Raw genomic sequence first — 19,489 nt, forward strand, 5'->3', positions numbered from 1 at the left:
TGATGCCCAGATCTGATTTTTTTGACCGCCTGCTTACTTTTAAAAGTGACCCATATCAGATACCTGTACTAACACGACATACTTGCTTAACACTTGAAACAACCTTGGTTACCTAACAACCGTAGAAGGGGCATGCAATACTACTATTGCCACTCTTGCTGTTGTGGTCTTTTGCCTCCTATTTATTTATTTATTTATTTATTTATTTATTAGTATTTAGCTTTTAGGGACTTGATTTGATGACACTGCAGCCACAAGCGTTTAAAAACCTTGCTCTGCCACCCCGGCTGAAATTTCCTCATAAACGGCTTTGTTTCGGGAACAAACCAGTAATTGGCTTGCACTAACTCTTCGCCCCAAAGGGTCAAAAGACAGGTGACCTCGGCCGGTGTCCACTGACCTGAGCCTTCGTCCTCCATTATCTCTTTAAGCGGGATAGTTGTGACAGGTGTTGATGGATGTGGTTGGGTTGTGCATGTGAAAGTAACGTTATACCATGGCTGTATTAATAGAACTGGATACAGCCACTCCATTCACTGACCGCTATCAAAAATGAAGCCCTATTGAACCGCGCCATCTTGGCAAATTTGTAGTCATTTGACTATTTCCGGTGAATTTTGTACTTGCGCAGTTGTGCTTTTCTGGCCTTCCGGTGAATTTTGTACTTGCGCAATTGTGCTTTTCTGGCCTACGCGCGTCCACAAACAAGTTCACGAAATGTAGACGCACATTCCTGGCTCTCCCCGCTTTGATTTAGCAATGAAAATCGGCTTGCATATTAACCTGTTTTTGTCAAATATATCCAGTGGAGACATTATTTTTTTATCCAGGCATCTTAGTTCTAACAGGTTAATTATAGCTAAACATATTTTGTTTGCGAGTAGATGGTATTCATTCCGTTCTCGATAACGTTATTGCAGCCAGGCTAAATTCCTCCAGGGAGCCAGTGACAGGCGAGTTGAGAAGCTTCACTTCCCGCCAGCAGGAGCTTTGGCCGCTGCTGCCGCATCTCGGATAAACCGCTGAGTTTGTGGCTGCTATTTCACATTCGCCCTTGATCAATCCCAATACCGATCCATGGTAATAATGAATCAATCTTTCAGATCGGCAGTGCTGCATGCATTTTACAACATAATTGTTAGCTTTATTAACATAACCAACATTTATCTCTCTAACCTTAGGCTATCCATCTTACACCAGTCGGCCATTCGATATAGAAGCTAGGCACATTCACGCACACACAGACATACACCAGTGTTTGCCATGTCTCTCCTATGATGTTATTAGCCTCTCTTACTCTGAAAATGTAATTTAATGTTATTTATAAATGTTCTTAGCCGGTAGACAAACATACTCCAGGAGCTTGCTCGATCGCCTTGTTGAGAGGGGTCAGGGAAGAATTTTTTACAGCTCACTTATCTGGCCCCCGGATGATACTGTTTTTTTGCTTCCCTCTGGAATATGTAGGGTTAGGACGTCTGCCCACCTCCCTTGTTCTCTGTAAAGCGCATTGTGTTGCCTCTGGGTATGAAATGCGCTATACAAATAAAGTAGGGCTGGGACGCGATTAAAAAAATTAATCTAATTAATTACAGGCTTTGTAATTAATTAATCGCAATTAATCACATTTTAATCGCACATCAATATTTTACCTGAGAACCGCGAGAAACATTTTTTTCAAATGGATTTTGGTATATGAGTGAATCAATGAATAGTGAATACATAGGCTTAAGCAACAATACATTGTTTATTTCTTTTATAAAGGTGGTACTTAACCAAGACCATAAAGTGCTGCACATTTAGGAACATAACATGCATTTGAGGTTCAGGTAGCCTATACCTTCTGTAAACTCAACACTTCAACTTTGTATTTTTTTACAAATACTTTCAAGTAACTCAAGTACATTCCATAATATGGAAATTTTTACCATTAGAAAACACATCTGTAACAGACTGTTGCTTTACCAATATTTCAAAAAATAAAAATAAAATAGACCCCTTTCAGTCCAACTCTCCCTGAATAACCTTGGCCAAAAATAATAGTTCTACATAAAGTGCCATTTGTACCAACTAAAATGGTAAAATAAAAAATCAAATGTAATAAAGGTGCCAGTGAATGACCTCAATCCCTCCTATTTTTCCAATATCCTGAGGAAATATATTTCTGTTGCAGAACATAGGCCATAACCATTTGATCAACATTTTAGTAACAACAAGCCCATTGGCCTCTAAACCTCCTGCTTCTTCTCTTTCAGCCAGTTGCTGAGACACACTAGCCTGTTCACATTTTCAGAGCTCAGGGCTGCCCTCTTCTTTTGAACAATGTTACCTGCCAGTGAGAAAAGTCTCTCACAAGGGACAGAAGTAGCAGGGCTGCCCAGATACTTGCGGGCCAGGGCAGAAAGCTGTGGATGGGCCCCTGCATGACTGAACCACCACTGCAGTGGGCAGTCTGTCTCACTGATGGTGGGCTCTGCTCTGTAGCGGCTCAGAGCCGTGTTGGGCCCTTCTTCATCCTCTGAGTCAGAGGATGAATTAAACAGAAAAATAAAATTATTTATTTAATAAAGCTTTGATTGATTGATTGATTGATTGATAGAAGCGGTCAACGCCAACGTTGACTGAAAACACCCAAACTTAACCATGTAGGCCTAGGCTAATTATTGTGGATTGTTGAATGGCAGTGTATCGTTTCATCTGTATGCCTACATATCAACTCCTTTCCATTGTATGTGAATAAATTCCTGTTATTCTAAAATATCCTGTTTCTGTCCATTTCAGGAAAAGGCTAATAATTGCTGTCAAATGATCACTCCAGTTTATCACCGTTATCACCGTATCCCACTACCATTTCAACTATGCACCGGAACCCAACCTATATCTGAACGATTGATTCATTATTACTAGAAATGCACCGATGCATCGGCCGAACATCGGCATCGGCCGATGTTGGCCTTGTTGACTGCCATCGGCCCATCGGCAAATAAAATTACATTCACCGATGGCAGTGGCCGATGTTATGTCGCAACAATTACGGCTTTTTTTTGTTGCAAAACGTAGCCTACCCAGCTGCAGATTCGGAGAAGATCCGTGACGTAATGCCGCAAACGCACGTGTAGTTTGCTTTCATGGTATGATAAATCATACCTCCATGCCGTTTCCATTCCAGCTACACTGTGAATACGTTGTTTTGCTTTGCACAAAAATGTATAGCCTAATCTTAAAATATGATGCCAGAAATAGTTCACACCTAGATAAAGAGCCTACCTATTATGCAACTGTGAAAAATTGTTTTGGAACCCACTGTGTTAGTAGGGAACTAACGGGGCAGCTTTTGCTAGTCGTTTAAGAAATAATAGTCGATTAAATGAAATATAATAGAATTAGATAAAAAATAAAAAATATTTATAAAAAGACTTACATAATTAGTCAACTCATTCAGTCATCTGCGCAATCCCTATTGTTTATGCTGCGTTCCTTTTGTATGGGAGCTCCGGATTTGGCGCCTATACGTAGCCTATCGTCTGACATCCGCGGTCTTTAATATTATAGTAATTTAACTTATGCTATTCAATGATCAGGTGTGCACGGCCCATTGCCACTAAAGTGTGCTCATATTAATTAATGTAGCCTAATCATTTGGTTTGTGAAAGTCAAGACGTGACGGAAATCTGCAAGCACGGACTATGACTAGATTCCAAAAGGCGCGCTCGCTTTCACAGCCTAATTGCAGAGTTGAACTCGCGCAGACCGGCTGGGGCAAAGGGGGGGGGGCGCTGCCCCCCCTGGTGGCCAGATGCGCAAACAGTCAGCAACGCGTCCAAAACATGTAGACTAGAGACTGGGTCGCGACAGGACCGGAGAAATGCACCGAACGCCCGGCACCTGCATGTACGAGATTGTACGAAATTGACCGCTTCGCGGTGCCTATTCCCCATCCCGTTATGGGTGGATGGAAAACAACCAAACGAATGTTCATATTATTCAGATGTAGGCTACAGCAACATAAGAGTGGCAGCTGGACGGCAACCCAAACATGAGCCAATTCCACAGCTGCAGCCTACAATTGCTAGCCACGAACGAACTGGTGGATACTGCATATCGCTGCGCCACGTAGGCCTATCCATCGTCCAGTCGACAAACCGATCATGTCATGCATGCAGCATTAACATTCAGGTGATTAGTCTTTGAAATAACGCAGAGAGGCTAAATGCGAAGAGGCAATTGCAGGATTCCAAACGCAGCGTATGACACATCCGACATTGAAGCGTGACAAGCGCAGCATACATCCCTTTTAAATTTAGAAATAAAAGCCCGTAAACCCTGCCCCAAACACCGCGGAGGAGCAGGCGACGAACGTAAATGGTGAAAAGAATAAGCTCCGCGTTAAACCTAAACAGCCATGATGGACACACACACGCAGCAGATTGCAGAGCATAATGGCTTGTATCAAATTGATGACAATGCACAATTTACATTACGTTGCCCTAAGGAACCATGCGGTAGCCCGATGCTACTGACCCAAACTATTTATAAAGCCAATAAACTGCAACAATTGGTAAGTGCATCATCGCTGTCGTTGTCTCCGAAACCAGGTTTGGACACGGCCGAAGCAATTCGGCCATACTATCCAGGCCTACCAGACAGGCGAGCCAGCCTTTTTTTTAATTTTTTTTTATTCACCGAAAGCTATTTCAATGCGATCCTGAATGTCAGGTCCCTACCAGAATATGTAGGGGTGGGACGTATACCCACCTCCCTGGTTCTCTGGAAAGCGCATTGTGCTGCCTCAGGGTATGAAATGCGCTATACAAATAAAGCTTAGATTTATTGATTGAACGGGACCCAGCTAGCATTAGCTACACCGAACGGCTAACGCCAGCTGCGTGGCGGCACTCGCAAATCATGGGTGCTAGCGAGTAGAGCAGCAGTTCAGCTGGAACACTCGGGCAGCAACAAAATTGAAACGCAAGAATCATCCGGCTAGTATTAGCAATCTAAACATAATGATGCCCCTACGTGCAATACAGGAACCTTGAACGTCAGCTAGCTAGCAAGCGAGCAGTAGAGCCTTTCATGCAGCCAGCACCAGCCAGCGAACCCACGAAACAAGCCACGAGGGGAGGACTTTGATGAACCAAATACATAACGAGAATCCACATAGGCACGTTCACGCCCGAAACTGCAAACATTTCAATGGTGAACAGCACCCGGCGTACATTACGACAGTTGAGTAATTGCGGCTGACGAGGCATGGACAACCTGCGACATCAGCGGTTCATGAATGAAACCCAGTGGCCAGCAGCGTTGGCAACGCTTCAAACGGACTTCCAACGCAAGCTATGCGAGCAACTGAACCATATGCAATTATGGCACGACGGTGCTACAGAGGGACGGGCTCCTCGGCCTCGGAAGCTGGCGCTCCACGACGCCACTAAACGGACCCCCAAACCACGGACCGGAGAGGACGACGCGGGCAGCAGGCAGCAAAAAAAACGGAACGCAAGAGCAGAGAACGCGGAAGCAGCGAGGACACCGCGGGCAGCAGGTAACAAACGCACCAAAACAAGAGCACGGAACGCGAGAGCAGAGACGCGGAGCAGCGAGCGCGCAGACACGAGCGATAGCAGTAATGGCAGAGCGGACGCCAGAGCAGAGAACGCAGAAGCAGCGAGCATGCAATGCACAACCAGCAGTAATGGCAAGCGCGAACAATGACATGTTTTGACAGCTTAAATACATGCGCTCTAGTTAACTGAATCAATGCTATGACAGCTGACAGTCAGCTGGTGCTGGCGTCATGCGTGACTGATTAACCTCTGCCGACTACCCCGGCCGTGACGTTCGTGCCTCGCCTGAAGTTACGTCTGAGACTTCATATATAACACTTTCATAAATGTACAATTGGTCTAGGCTATTTTTTGCACGGTAGGCTATTATTTCTTTCACTTTATTATTTACATCATTCTTTGTGGACCAATGTTTGAATAAATTTGCCTTCGAACGTTATTGCCCTCTCTGACATCCGCGGTCTTTATGTGAAAGTTTTAGCCTACTGAAACATTACAGGCTATAGGCTAGCCTACTCTTCTTCAATTAAACAAAATACATCAAAAAAAGATCACATTGATATCTTTGCTAAGTAATAAGCTGTAGAACAGGCTGAACTACTTTTTTGGACTGGCAAACTCTGTGTGACAGCCCTGCGCAATGCGTGCAAATTGGCTGCCGCTGAGTGGTTGGGAAACATCAAGAATAGTCATGCATCTCAGCTTGCAGAGTTTGAGAAACAGCCTAAATTTTTCTAACTAGCACTTGTTGTAGAAACTTGGGAATCCTGTTTTTAGACTAGTTGTGCAATCGGTTACAAAACCACCGTCTAGTTGTCAGTAAAAATAGTCGCTGTGCACATCCCTAAACCAAACACTTAATTTCTTTGTTTCCCTGGCACAGAATTAAAATAAAATAAACATCGGCCATCGGCATCGGATCGGATTGTTATTTTAAACATCGGCATCGGCCCAGAATTTTACAATCGGTGCATCCCTAATTATTACCATGGATCGGTATTGGGATTGATCAAGGGCGAATGTGAAATAGCAGCCACGAACTCAGCGGCTTATCCGAGATGCGGTAGCAGCGGCCAAAGCTCCTGCTGGCGGGGAGTGAAGCTTTTCAACTCTCCTGTCACTGGCACCCTGGAGGAATTTAGCCTGGCTGCAATAACGTTATCGCGAACGGAATGAATACCATCTACTAGCAAACAAAACATGTTCAGCTATGATTAACCGGTTAAAACTGAGATGCCTGGATAAAAAAATAATGTCTCTAATGTATATATTTAACAAAAACAGGTTAATATGTAAGCCGGTTTTCATTTCATTGCATTTCACATAAACGTGAACTTGTTCGTGGACGCGCGTAGGCCAGAAAAGAACAATTGCGCAAGTACAAAAGTCACCGGGAATAGCCAAATGACTACAAATTTGCCAAGATGGCGCGGTTCAATAGGGCTTCACTTTAGATTTTGAATCCTGGGGGCCTGCGTTATACGCATGGAAAAAGTCGCATTTTCAATGACGTGCGAATTGCAATGACAGGAAATATCCATTCTGTCCACTTAGACAACAGTCGCATTAGCAGATCTGATTCATATGTGATTTATTTTCACATATGATTGAGGCCTGAAATGGATCTGAGTAGGGCTGCCCCCTGAAAGTCGACGCGTCAAATCATCAGTCGGAGACCCTTAAGTCGACAGATTCTTTAAGTCGAGCAGTTGTGTTCTGCTCCACTGTCAAGGACTAGGAGGTGGACTAAGATCACTCACCTGCCTTGTGATTTATATAGGACAGGCCATCATTCGTTTTAGACCTAGGCTATTAGCGTAGCTATTTGTTGGGCTGTAAGGGAAGAAGGCAGGGAGCCCCTCTCCCCTCCGCTAAGCGTCTAGCCTAGCCTAGCCTACTATGCGCCACCAATCACGTGCATTTCCCAAATGGAATATCCCAACACACTGCTTTCCTAGATCAATCTTATTGTATATCCAATGGTAAAAATAGGGTTTCCCATAGACAGCTTGAGCTCTAACGTCTGTGAAAATGCTAAAAGCCAAAACATTTCCTTGTTGACTGCTGCCCAACGTATGAGCCTATTAGCGCAAGCTTTCAAATGTGCAGTTGAGGAGACTCGTCAAATTGTCCAACCCTAATGTAGGCTATGGGAAACTGTATAAAAACATGGGGGCATCCGAAGTAGATGGACAATGCTAGATGATTCATGTTTAACAAGAAAACAGGTGTCTTTTATTCTGCAGCCTGCAATTTTGAGTTTAAAGTTTCACAACTGTCCCGACTCCGGCGGTCTCCCCTCCAGCCTAGACATATGGTGGGGGGGGGAACGAATCTCCCGACATGACACAAAATGAATATGAAGACAAAATGTTTAAGATATTGATAACCTGTCTATTAATTCTCGATTATTAGTGGTCCAAATCATGGACAATGCAAGAAAGAGGGATGGGCTGCACTTTGATAACAAGCTATCAAACACATTCGTAGGCAGCGGAGAGGATTTTAGCGGAGCGGAAATATGAGCAAGCCTAATAATTTATTTTGAAACTTTATTCTAGTTTTTTGTTCAAAGGAAAATAATAAACACCAATCAAGGTAAAATAGCCCAATAAAGGCTATTCAAGCATAAATGGACGAAAGTTCGTTCAGAAAAAGATTGAACAAAATGAAGCATCCCTCCATCTTATTCCACAAACCGATAGCCAGGCTATTCTAGCTATTTAAAAATACTGTAATTTTGTAACGGTCATTCTCGTTGATTTCAAATAGCCTAGCCTACTCAGAAATGTGCCTCGGCAACAACTGGTTCATTCTATAGGCTAGTACCAATATAGGCCTAACCAAAATAATCACGGAAACTTGATGTCAAGTGATTTTCTGATAGCCAGGAGAAAGAGAAAAAACACATGACGATTCGACGCGTCGCTCTGAACACCAAGTCTGAGTCGAATCACAAAATCCTGAGTTGAAGACAGCCCAAGATCTGAGAATATTGGATTCCATGTGTTTTTTTCCTGTTGACACGTGCATAATACATATCTGATATGAGCCACGTGAGCAAAAAAAATGAATTGGGTCACTTCAACCAGGCAGTGTAGATGCGGCCTGGAGGGAGGGTCCTGGTAGTATTTCTTCTCAAAGAGAAGTGTTTTGCTCAAAAAACAGGTGGCAGGTGGCAGGTGTCCACTGACCTGAGCCTAAGTCTAATGAACTGCCCACTGTCCTGACGTCAGTGGGCAGTTCATTCCACCACTGCAGGGCCAGGACAAAACGTGCTGCTCCAAACTTTATTATAAAAGGTACGTTCGACTAATGTTACTTTGCAATTTCCCGAGCAAAGAAAATGTAGCTAGGCTAGGCTATTTCCCGGGCAAAGACAACATTGGCCTCTATATGAAGCACAGCCTAGCCTAGCTAGCTACATTTAATTCCCAGGGCAAATGAAATAAAGCTAGCTAGGCTTGACTATTTCCCAGGTAAATACAACATGGCCTTCCATATGTGATGTAGCCTAGTGAACCTGGGTGATGAATGCCCCTACAGTGTTTCCTCTAGATTTATTTTCAGCAGCGGGGGCAAAGGAGCAGGTCGCGGGCAGTGCAGTGACGTCCGGGCAATCTCCTTGCACCCACCAGTGAAGACCGTGTCTGTAGCTCACTCAGGGTCTTAGTTGTGGTGTCTGTGGCGTGGTAGTTGCGTGGTGGCGAGACTACGCCCCCTCGGGTCAGAGCCAGTCGTGGACAGTGTAGGCCGCACTGGGTTACCCACCTGCCTTTACCAGTGAAGATCGTGTGTGTCTAACCACCTCAGAGGCTGTGTTGTGAGGTCACTCAGGGTCTTAGTTGTGGTGTCTGTGGCGTGGTAGTTGCGTGGTGGCGAGACTACGCCCCCTCGGGTCAGAGCCAGTCGTGGACAGTGTAGGCCGCACTGGGTTACCCACCTGCCTTTACCAGTGAAGATCGTGTGTGTCTAGCCACCTCAGAGGCTGTGTTGTGAGGTCACTCAGGGTCTTAGTTGTGGTGTCTGTGGCGTGGATAGTGGCGTGGGGGCAACACTCCGCCCCCTCGGGTCAGAGCCAGTCGTGGACAGTGTACGCCGTGTCGTGCTACACACCTGCCTTCATCAGTGAAGACCGTGTGTCTCTAGCTGCCTCAGAGGCTGTGTTGTGAGGTCCGAGGCGTGGTAGGGGCGTGGTGGCGAGACTCCGCCCCCTCGGGTCAGAGCCAGTCGTGGACAGTGTAGGCCGCACCGGGTTACCCACCTGCCTTCACCAGTGAAGATCGTGTGTCTCTAGCTACCTCAGAGGCTGTGTTGTGAGGTCCGTGATAGTGGCGTGATGGCGAGACTCCGCCCCCTCGGGTCAGAGCAGGTAGCGGGCAGTGCAGTGACGTCCGGGCAATCTCCCTGTACCCACCAGTGAAGACCGTGTGTCTCTTGCCACCTCAGAGGCTGTGTTGTGAAGTCTGTGGCGTGATAGTGGTGTGGTGGCGAGACTCCGCCCCCTTGGGTCAGAGCCAGTCCTGAACAGTGTAGGCCGTGCCGGGCTACCCAGCTGCCTTCAACTGTGAAGACCGTGTGTCTCTAGCCGCCTCAGAGACTGTGTTGTGAGGTCCGTGGCGTGGATAGTGGTGTGATAGTGAGACTCCGCCCCCTCTGGTCAGAGCAGGTCGAGGGCAGTGCACTGACATCCGGGCAATCTCCATGCACCCAACAGTTAAGACCGTGTGTCTGTAGCTCACTCGGGCTGAGATGTGGGGACAGTGGCGTGGATAGTGGCGTGGTGACGAGACTCCGCCCCCTCGAGTCACAGGCAGTTGTGGACAGTGTAGGCCGCACCGGGCTACCCACCTGCCTTCACCAGTGAAGACCATGTGTCTCTAGCCACCTCAGAGGCTGTGTTGTGAGGTCCGAGGCGTGGTAGTGGCGTGGTGGCGAGACTCCGCCCTCTCGGGTCAGAGCCCGTCTTGGACAGTGTAGGCCGTGCCGGGCTACCCACCTGCCTTCAACAGTGAAGACCGTGTGTCTCTAGCCACCTCAGAGGCTGTGTTGTGAGGTCTGCGGCGTGGATAGTGACGTGATGGCGAGACTCCACCCCCTCCGGTCAGAGCAGGTCGGGGGCAGTGCACTGACATCCAGGCAATCTCCATGCACCCAACAGTGAAGACCGTGTGTCTGTAGCTCATTCAGGGTCTTAGTTGTGGTGTCTGTGGCGTGGATAGTGGCGTGGTGGTGAGACTCCGCCCCCTTTGGGTCAGAGCCAGTCGTGGACAGTGTAGGCCGTGCCAGGCTACCCACCTGCCTTCATCAGTGAAGACCGTGTGTCTCTAGCTGCCTCAGAGGCTGTGTTGTGAGGTCCGTGGCCTGTTAGTGGCGTGGTGACGAGATTCCGCCCCATCGGGTCAGAGCCGGTCGATGACAGTCTACTGCTCCCCGGGCCACCCACATGCACCCAACCGTGAAAACTGCATCTTTAGCCAACTCAGGGTCTGAGATGTGGGGACGGTGGCGTGGATAGTGGCGTGGATAGTGGCGTGGTGGCGAGACTTCGCCCCCTCAGGTCAGAGGTTGTGGGGGGCTGGTCAGTGATTGCCAGGCCATCCCCAGGCACCCCTCATTGGAGACCATGTGTCTATAGCCCACTCCGGGGCCGAGCAGTAGCTGTAGAGGTGTTGTATGGAAGTTGAGGTTAGAAGCAGTAACAGTGAAAAGCAGTAGGTGTTTGTTATAAGTACTGCTAGCACTACACTCAAAAATAGATTAGACCACTCATCATAACTCATAGTTTTATTGAGTTCAATAGCTGAAAGAGGAGAAAATATATTAATGAGTTTGCAGCCTGAAAAAGTGTCATTCTAAATATTTCTTTGAATATAAGGAAGGAAGGAAGGAAGAAAGGATGGAAGGATGGATGGATGGAAGATAGGAAGGAAGGATGGAAGGATGGAATATGAATGCTACCACAGTAGTCATTAAAGGGTGCCTCTGCAGAGAGCCTGCGCGTGTCCCCAAATTCAAATCTCAACTGACACTATGAGCGTCCTCTCATTCACTTCAATGGAAAGGCATGCTGGCTTCAGACAGCTCTCTCTCAAAAAGTATAATGGCTACAGCTTAGCTATTGACACTGTAGGAATCCTGAGAACTTGCTGAACATTTCTATATATAATTGTCCATGTAGGTTAAAAACTGTAGGCATGGTGACGAGTTAGAAAAAGGGTAAAAATGCAAAATGAGCAGCTCAAAAGTTAGAGGGTGGGCCCATACGTTTCAATGGAGAGAGCAGTTGCCGAACAAATCGTCATACAGAGAAAACTATGTCACACGGCTTAGATACTTACATTGTACGAATCAGCACAGTTGTGTGAACGTTTTAATGTAGAATATGTGTATGAGCTGTTAAAACTGTAGGAGCGACAGCAGTTTACAAAACGTGTAGATGTTTTCAAATACGAGCTGCTACACTCTAGAAACTGAACATTCCACACATCCACTTCAATGTTAAAAAGGGTCCAAAACAAACTTAAATTACATAAAAACTATAAGGAATTTCAAAAATCTGAATGGATCGTTTACTCAGCTAAATGTCCTGAACATTTTAAACTTTGAAGGAGGTTTCTCGCACAAAAAATGGAGGAGATAGGTTTCAAAGCTGACGAGGGGTTTCAAGGTCTGCCCATAGACTTCCATTGTAAAAAATTGTTGAAAAAAGCTGAATATTTTAAAAAGTGTGAAAGTTATTAAAAACCTGAAATATATCCCATAAAGACATTAACAAGCTGAACATTTTGATAGTTGAATGGTTTCTGTAGCTCAAAGTATGAAGGAGTTGAAGGCTGAAGAAGATTAAAAAACTCCCCCATTGACTTCCATTAAAAAAAAAAGTTGAAAAAGCTGAATATTTTAAAAAGTATAAAAGGTATTAAAAATCTGAAAGAGGTCCCATCGTGTGCTTAACAAGCTGAACATTTTGATAGTTGAATGGTTTCTGTAGCTCAAAGTATGAAGGAGCTACAGAGAGCCAAAAAACGTACGGAAAAAGTAAAAATAATAACTAGAAAATTGCATTTCCTGCAGAAAATGCGTGTGAATGCTGAGCAGCTGAACGGAATAGCACAAGCATTGCTGAAAGTGCATGAATGTGAAAAATCTGAAATGTCAAATGCATCACACCTGAATGGTTGAAAATCCTGGAAGCTGAAAAGCCTTGAAGCTTAGCTGAACTGTGAAACTGGCAGAATTGGAAGCTGAAGTGCATTACATAAAGAAGCTAAGAACTTAAATACATTGCTACAAAAGCTGGAAGATAAACTGTTACACTAATGATTGAATGTATTGCTAAAAAGATTGGAAGCTGAAAAACCTGGAAGCTGAAATGTGAAACTGGCAGAATTGGAAGCTGAATTGCATTGCCTTCAAGAAGCTAAAAACTTAAATACATTGCTACAAAAGCTGGAAGATAAACTGTAATACTGTCAAAGCTGGAACATGGAGTAAATTATGGGATATATTGCTAAAAAGCTTGTAGGCTGGAAAACCTGGAAGCTTAGCTGAAATGTGAAACTGGCAGAATTGGAACTGCATTACCTAAAGAAGCTAAGAAATTAAATACTTTTAAACTTTTCAACCTGAGTAGTTTAAGCCTTGAACTGAGCCTTTAGCTTGAAAGATGAGACATAGAGTAATACTGTCAAAGCTGAAAGATGGAATAAATGATGGAATGTATAGCTTAAAAGCTTGGAAGCCTGTCGGGGACAGTACAGTGATCTCTGGGCAATCTCTATGCACCAGATGGTGAAGACCGTGTGTCTCTAGCCCACATGGGCTGAGTTCTGTGGTCCATGGCGTGGATAGTGGCGTGGTGGAAAGACTCCACCCCCTCGAGTGAGAGCCGGTCGGGGGCAGTGCATTGACCTCTGGGCAATCTCCTTGCACCCAGTGGTGAAGCCTGTTTGTCTCTAGCTCACTCAGGGGCTGAGTTGTGGGGTCTGTGGCGTAGATAGTGGCGAGGTGGCAAGACTCCGCCTCCTTGGGTCACAACCCATCGGGGACAGTACAGTGACCTCTTGGCAATCTCCATGCACCTACCCGTGAAGATCATGCGTCTCTAGCCCACTCAAGGGCTGAGTTGTGGTGTCCGTGGCGTGGTGGCGAGACTCGGCCCCCTCGTTGTGGGGTCTGTGGCGTAGATAGTGGCGAGGTGGCAAGACTCCGCCTCCTTGGGTCACAACCCATCGGGGACAGTACAGTGACCTCTTGGCAATCTCCATGCACCTACCCGTGAAGATCATGCGTCTCTAGCCCACTCAAGGGCTGAGTTGTGGTGTCCGTGGCGTGGTGGCGAGACTCGGCCCCCTCGGGTCACAGCCAGTTGTGGACAGTGTAGTCCGCACCGGGCTACCCACCTGCCTTCACCAGTGAAGACCGTGTGTCTCTAGCTACCTCAGAGGCTGTGTTGTGAGGTCCGTGATAGTGGCGTGATGGCGAGACTCCGCCCCCTCGGGTCAGAGCAGGTAGCGGGCAGTGCAGTGACGTCCGGGCAATCTCCCTGTACCCACCAGTGAAGACCGTGTGTCTCTTGCCACCTCAGAGGCTGTGTTGTGAAGTCTGTGGCGTGATAGTGGTGTGGTGGCGAGACTCCGCCCCCTTGGGTCAGAGCCAGTCCTGAACAGTGTAGGCCGTGCCGGGCTACCCAGCTGCCTTCAACTGTGAAGACCGTGTGTCTCTAGCCGCCTCAGAGACTGTGTTGTGAGGTCCGTGGCGTGGATAGTGGTGTGATAGTGAGACTCCGCCCCCTCTGGTCAGAGCAGGTCGAGGGCAGTGCACTGACATCCGGGCAATCTCCATGCACCCAACAGTTAAGACCGTGTGTCTGTAGCTCACTCGGGCTGAGATGTGGGGACAGTGGCGTGGATAGTGGCGTGGTGACGAGACTCCGCCCCCTCGAGTCACAGGCAGTTGTGGACAGTGTAGGCCGCACCGGGCTACCCACCTGCCTTCACCAGTGAAGACCATGTGTCTCTAGCCACCTCAGAGGCTGTGTTGTGAGGTCCGAGGCGTGGTAGTGGCGTGGTGGCGAGACTCCGCCCTCTCGGGTCAGAGCCCGTCTTGGACAGTGTAGGCCGTGCCGGGCTACCCACCTGCCTTCAACAGTGAAGACCGTGTGTCTCTAGCCACCTCAGAGGCTGTGTTGTGAGGTCTGCGGCGTGGATAGTGACGTGATGGCGAGACTCCACCCCCTCCGGTCAGAGCAGGTCGGGGGCAGTGCACTGACATCCAGGCAATCTCCATGCACCCAACAGTGAAGACCGTGTGTCTGTAGCTCATTCAGGGTCTTAGTTGTGGTGTCTGTGGCGTGGATAGTGGCGTGGTGGTGAGACTCCGCCCCCTTTGGGTCAGAGCCAGTCGTGGACAGTGTAGGCCGTGCCAGGCTACCCACCTGCCTTCATCAGTGAAGACCGTGTGTCTCTAGCTGCCTCAGAGGCTGTGTTGTGAGGTCCGTGGCCTGTTAGTGGCGTGGTGACGAGATTCCGCCCCATCGGGTCAGAGCCGGTCGATGACAGTCTACTGCTCCCCGGGCCACCCACATGCACCCAACCGTGAAAACTGCATCTTTAGCCAACTCAGGGTCTGAGATGTGGGGACGGTGGCGTGGATAGTGGCGTGGATAGTGGCGTGGTGGCGAGACTTCGCCCCCTCAGGTCAGAGGTTGTGGGGGGCTGGTCAGTGATTGCCAGGCCATCCCCAGGCACCCCTCATTGGAGACCATGTGTCTATAGCCCACTCCGGGGCCGAGCAGTAGCTGTAGAGGTGTTGTATGGAAGTTGAGGTTAGAAGCAGTAACAGTGAAAAGCAGTAGGTGTTTGTTATAAGTACTGCTAGCACTACACTCAAAAATAGATTAGACCACTCATCATAACTCATAGTTTTATTGAGTTCAATAGCTGAAAGAGGAGAAAATATATTAATGAGTTTGCAGCCTGAAAAAGTGTCATTCTAAATATTTCTTTGAATATAAGGAAGGAAGGAAGGAAGAAAGGATGGAAGGATGGATGGATGGAAGATAGGAAGGAAGGATGGAAGGATGGAATATGAATGCTACCACAGTAGTCATTAAAGGGTGCCTCTGCAGAGAGCCTGCGCGTGTCCCCAAATTCAAATCTCAACTGACACTATGAGCGTCCTCTCATTCACTTCAATGGAAAGGCATGCTGGCTTCAGACAGCTCTCTCTCAAAAAGTATAATGGCTACAGCTTAGCTATTGACACTGTAGGAATCCTGAGAACTTGCTGAACATTTCTATATATAATTGTCCATGTAGGTTAAAAACTGTAGGCATGGTGACGAGTTAGAAAAAGGGTAAAAATGCAAAATGAGCAGCTCAAAAGTTAGAGGGTGGGCCCATACGTTTCAATGGAGAGAGCAGTTGCCGAACAAATCGTCATACAGAGAAAACTATGTCACACGGCTTAGATACTTACATTGTACGAATCAGCACAGTTGTGTGAACGTTTTAATGTAGAATATGTGTATGAGCTGTTAAAACTGTAGGAGCGACAGCAGTTTACAAAACGTGTAGATGTTTTCAAATACGAGCTGCTACACTCTAGAAACTGAACATTCCACACATCCACTTCAATGTTAAAAAGGGTCCAAAACAAACTTAAATTACATAAAAACTATAAGGAATTTCAAAAATCTGAATGGATCGTTTACTCAGCTAAATGTCCTGAACATTTTAAACTTTGAAGGAGGTTTCTCGCACAAAAAATGGAGGAGATAGGTTTCAAAGCTGACGAGGGGTTTCAAGGTCTGCCCATAGACTTCCATTGTAAAAAATTGTTGAAAAAAGCTGAATATTTTAAAAAGTGTGAAAGTTATTAAAAACCTGAAATATATCCCATAAAGACATTAACAAGCTGAACATTTTGATAGTTGAATGGTTTCTGTAGCTCAAAGTATGAAGGAGTTGAAGGCTGAAGAAGATTAAAAAACTCCCCCATTGACTTCCATTAAAAAAAAAAGTTGAAAAAGCTGAATATTTTAAAAAGTATAAAAGGTATTAAAAATCTGAAAGAGGTCCCATCGTGTGCTTAACAAGCTGAACATTTTGATAGTTGAATGGTTTCTGTAGCTCAAAGTATGAAGGAGCTACAGAGAGCCAAAAAACGTACGGAAAAAGTAAAAATAATAACTAGAAAATTGCATTTCCTGCAGAAAATGCGTGTGAATGCTGAGCAGCTGAACGGAATAGCACAAGCATTGCTGAAAGTGCATGAATGTGAAAAATCTGAAATGTCAAATGCATCACACCTGAATGGTTGAAAATCCTGGAAGCTGAAAAGCCTTGAAGCTTAGCTGAACTGTGAAACTGGCAGAATTGGAAGCTGAAGTGCATTACATAAAGAAGCTAAGAACTTAAATACATTGCTACAAAAGCTGGAAGATAAACTGTTACACTAATGATTGAATGTATTGCTAAAAAGATTGGAAGCTGAAAAACCTGGAAGCTGAAATGTGAAACTGGCAGAATTGGAAGCTGAATTGCATTGCCTTCAAGAAGCTAAAAACTTAAATACATTGCTACAAAAGCTGGAAGATAAACTGTAATACTGTCAAAGCTGGAACATGGAGTAAATTATGGGATATATTGCTAAAAAGCTTGTAGGCTGGAAAACCTGGAAGCTTAGCTGAAATGTGAAACTGGCAGAATTGGAACTGCATTACCTAAAGAAGCTAAGAAATTAAATACTTTTAAACTTTTCAACCTGAGTAGTTTAAGCCTTGAACTGAGCCTTTAGCTTGAAAGATGAGACATAGAGTAATACTGTCAAAGCTGAAAGATGGAATAAATGATGGAATGTATAGCTTAAAAGCTTGGAAGCCTGTCGGGGACAGTACAGTGATCTCTGGGCAATCTCTATGCACCAGATGGTGAAGACCGTGTGTCTCTAGCCCACATGGGCTGAGTTCTGTGGTCCATGGCGTGGATAGTGGCGTGGTGGAAAGACTCCACCCCCTCGAGTGAGAGCCGGTCGGGGGCAGTGCATTGACCTCTGGGCAATCTCCTTGCACCCAGTGGTGAAGCCTGTTTGTCTCTAGCTCACTCAGGGGCTGAGTTGTGGGGTCTGTGGCGTAGATAGTGGCGAGGTGGCAAGACTCCGCCTCCTTGGGTCACAACCCATCGGGGACAGTACAGTGACCTCTTGGCAATCTCCATGCACCTACCCGTGAAGATCATGCGTCTCTAGCCCACTCAAGGGCTGAGTTGTGGTGTCCGTGGCGTGGTGGCGAGACTCGGCCCCCTCGTTGTGGGGTCTGTGGCGTAGATAGTGGCGAGGTGGCAAGACTCCGCCTCCTTGGGTCACAACCCATCGGGGACAGTACAGTGACCTCTTGGCAATCTCCATGCACCTACCCGTGAAGATCATGCGTCTCTAGCCCACTCAAGGGCTGAGTTGTGGTGTCCGTGGCGTGGTGGCGAGACTCGGCCCCCTCGGGTCACAGCCAGTTGTGGACAGTGTAGTCCGCACCGGGCTACCCACCTGCCTTCACCAGTGAAGACCGTGTGTCTCTAGCTACCTCAGAGGCTGTGTTGTGAGGTCCGTGATAGTGGCGTGATGGCGAGACTCCGCCCCCTCGGGTCAGAGCAGGTAGCGGGCAGTGCAGTGACGTCCGGGCAATCTCCCTGTACCCACCAGTGAAGACCGTGTGTCTCTTGCCACCTCAGAGGCTGTGTTGTGAAGTCTGTGGCGTGATAGTGGTGTGGTGGCGAGACTCCGCCCCCTTGGGTCAGAGCCAGTCCTGAACAGTGTAGGCCGTGCCGGGCTACCCAGCTGCCTTCAACTGTGAAGACCGTGTGTCTCTAGCCGCCTCAGAGACTGTGTTGTGAGGTCCGTGGCGTGGATAGTGGTGTGATAGTGAGACTCCGCCCCCTCTGGTCAGAGCAGGTCGAGGGCAGTGCACTGACATCCGGGCAATCTCCATGCACCCAACAGTTAAGACCGTGTGTCTGTAGCTCACTCGGGCTGAGATGTGGGGACAGTGGCGTGGATAGTGGCGTGGTGACGAGACTCCGCCCCCTCGAGTCACAGGCAGTTGTGGACAGTGTAGGCCGCACCGGGCTACCCACCTGCCTTCACCAGTGAAGACCATGTGTCTCTAGCCACCTCAGAGGCTGTGTTGTGAGGTCCGAGGCGTGGTAGTGGCGTGGTGGCGAGACTCCGCCCTCTCGGGTCAGAGCCCGTCTTGGACAGTGTAGGCCGTGCCGGGCTACCCACCTGCCTTCAACAGTGAAGACCGTGTGTCTCTAGCCACCTCAGAGGCTGTGTTGTGAGGTCTGCGGCGTGGATAGTGACGTGATGGCGAGACTCCACCCCCTCCGGTCAGAGCAGGTCGGGGGCAGTGCACTGACATCCAGGCAATCTCCATGCACCCAACAGTGAAGACCGTGTGTCTGTAGCTCATTCAGGGTCTTAGTTGTGGTGTCTGTGGCGTGGATAGTGGCGTGGTGGTGAGACTCCGCCCCCTTTGGGTCAGAGCCAGTCGTGGACAGTGTAGGCCGTGCCAGGCTACCCACCTGCCTTCATCAGTGAAGACCGTGTGTCTCTAGCTGCCTCAGAGGCTGTGTTGTGAGGTCCGTGGCCTGTTAGTGGCGTGGTGACGAGATTCCGCCCCATCGGGTCAGAGCCGGTCGATGACAGTCTACTGCTCCCCGGGCCACCCACATGCACCCAACCGTGAAAACTGCATCTTTAGCCAACTCAGGGTCTGAGATGTGGGGACGGTGGCGTGGATAGTGGCGTGGATAGTGGCGTGGTGGCGAGACTTCGCCCCCTCAGGTCAGAGGTTGTGGGGGGCTGGTCAGTGATTGCCAGGCCATCCCCAGGCACCCCTCATTGGAGACCATGTGTCTATA

At 47.5% G+C, this 19,489-nt stretch overlaps 1 protein-coding gene across 1 annotated transcript in view; it reads left to right on the forward strand.

Annotated features, from left to right (window-relative positions):
* The window catches only part of LOC311311994 (uncharacterized protein), a 66,941-nt gene that overhangs the window by 1,401 nt on the left and 46,051 nt on the right, over positions 1-19,489 (forward strand). The window lies entirely within an intron of this gene.

This window comes from Borostomias antarcticus (genome assembly GCF_949987555.1).
Source record: "Borostomias antarcticus genome assembly, chromosome: 8".
Classification (NCBI taxonomy): Eukaryota; Metazoa; Chordata; class Actinopteri; order Stomiiformes; family Stomiidae; genus Borostomias; species Borostomias antarcticus.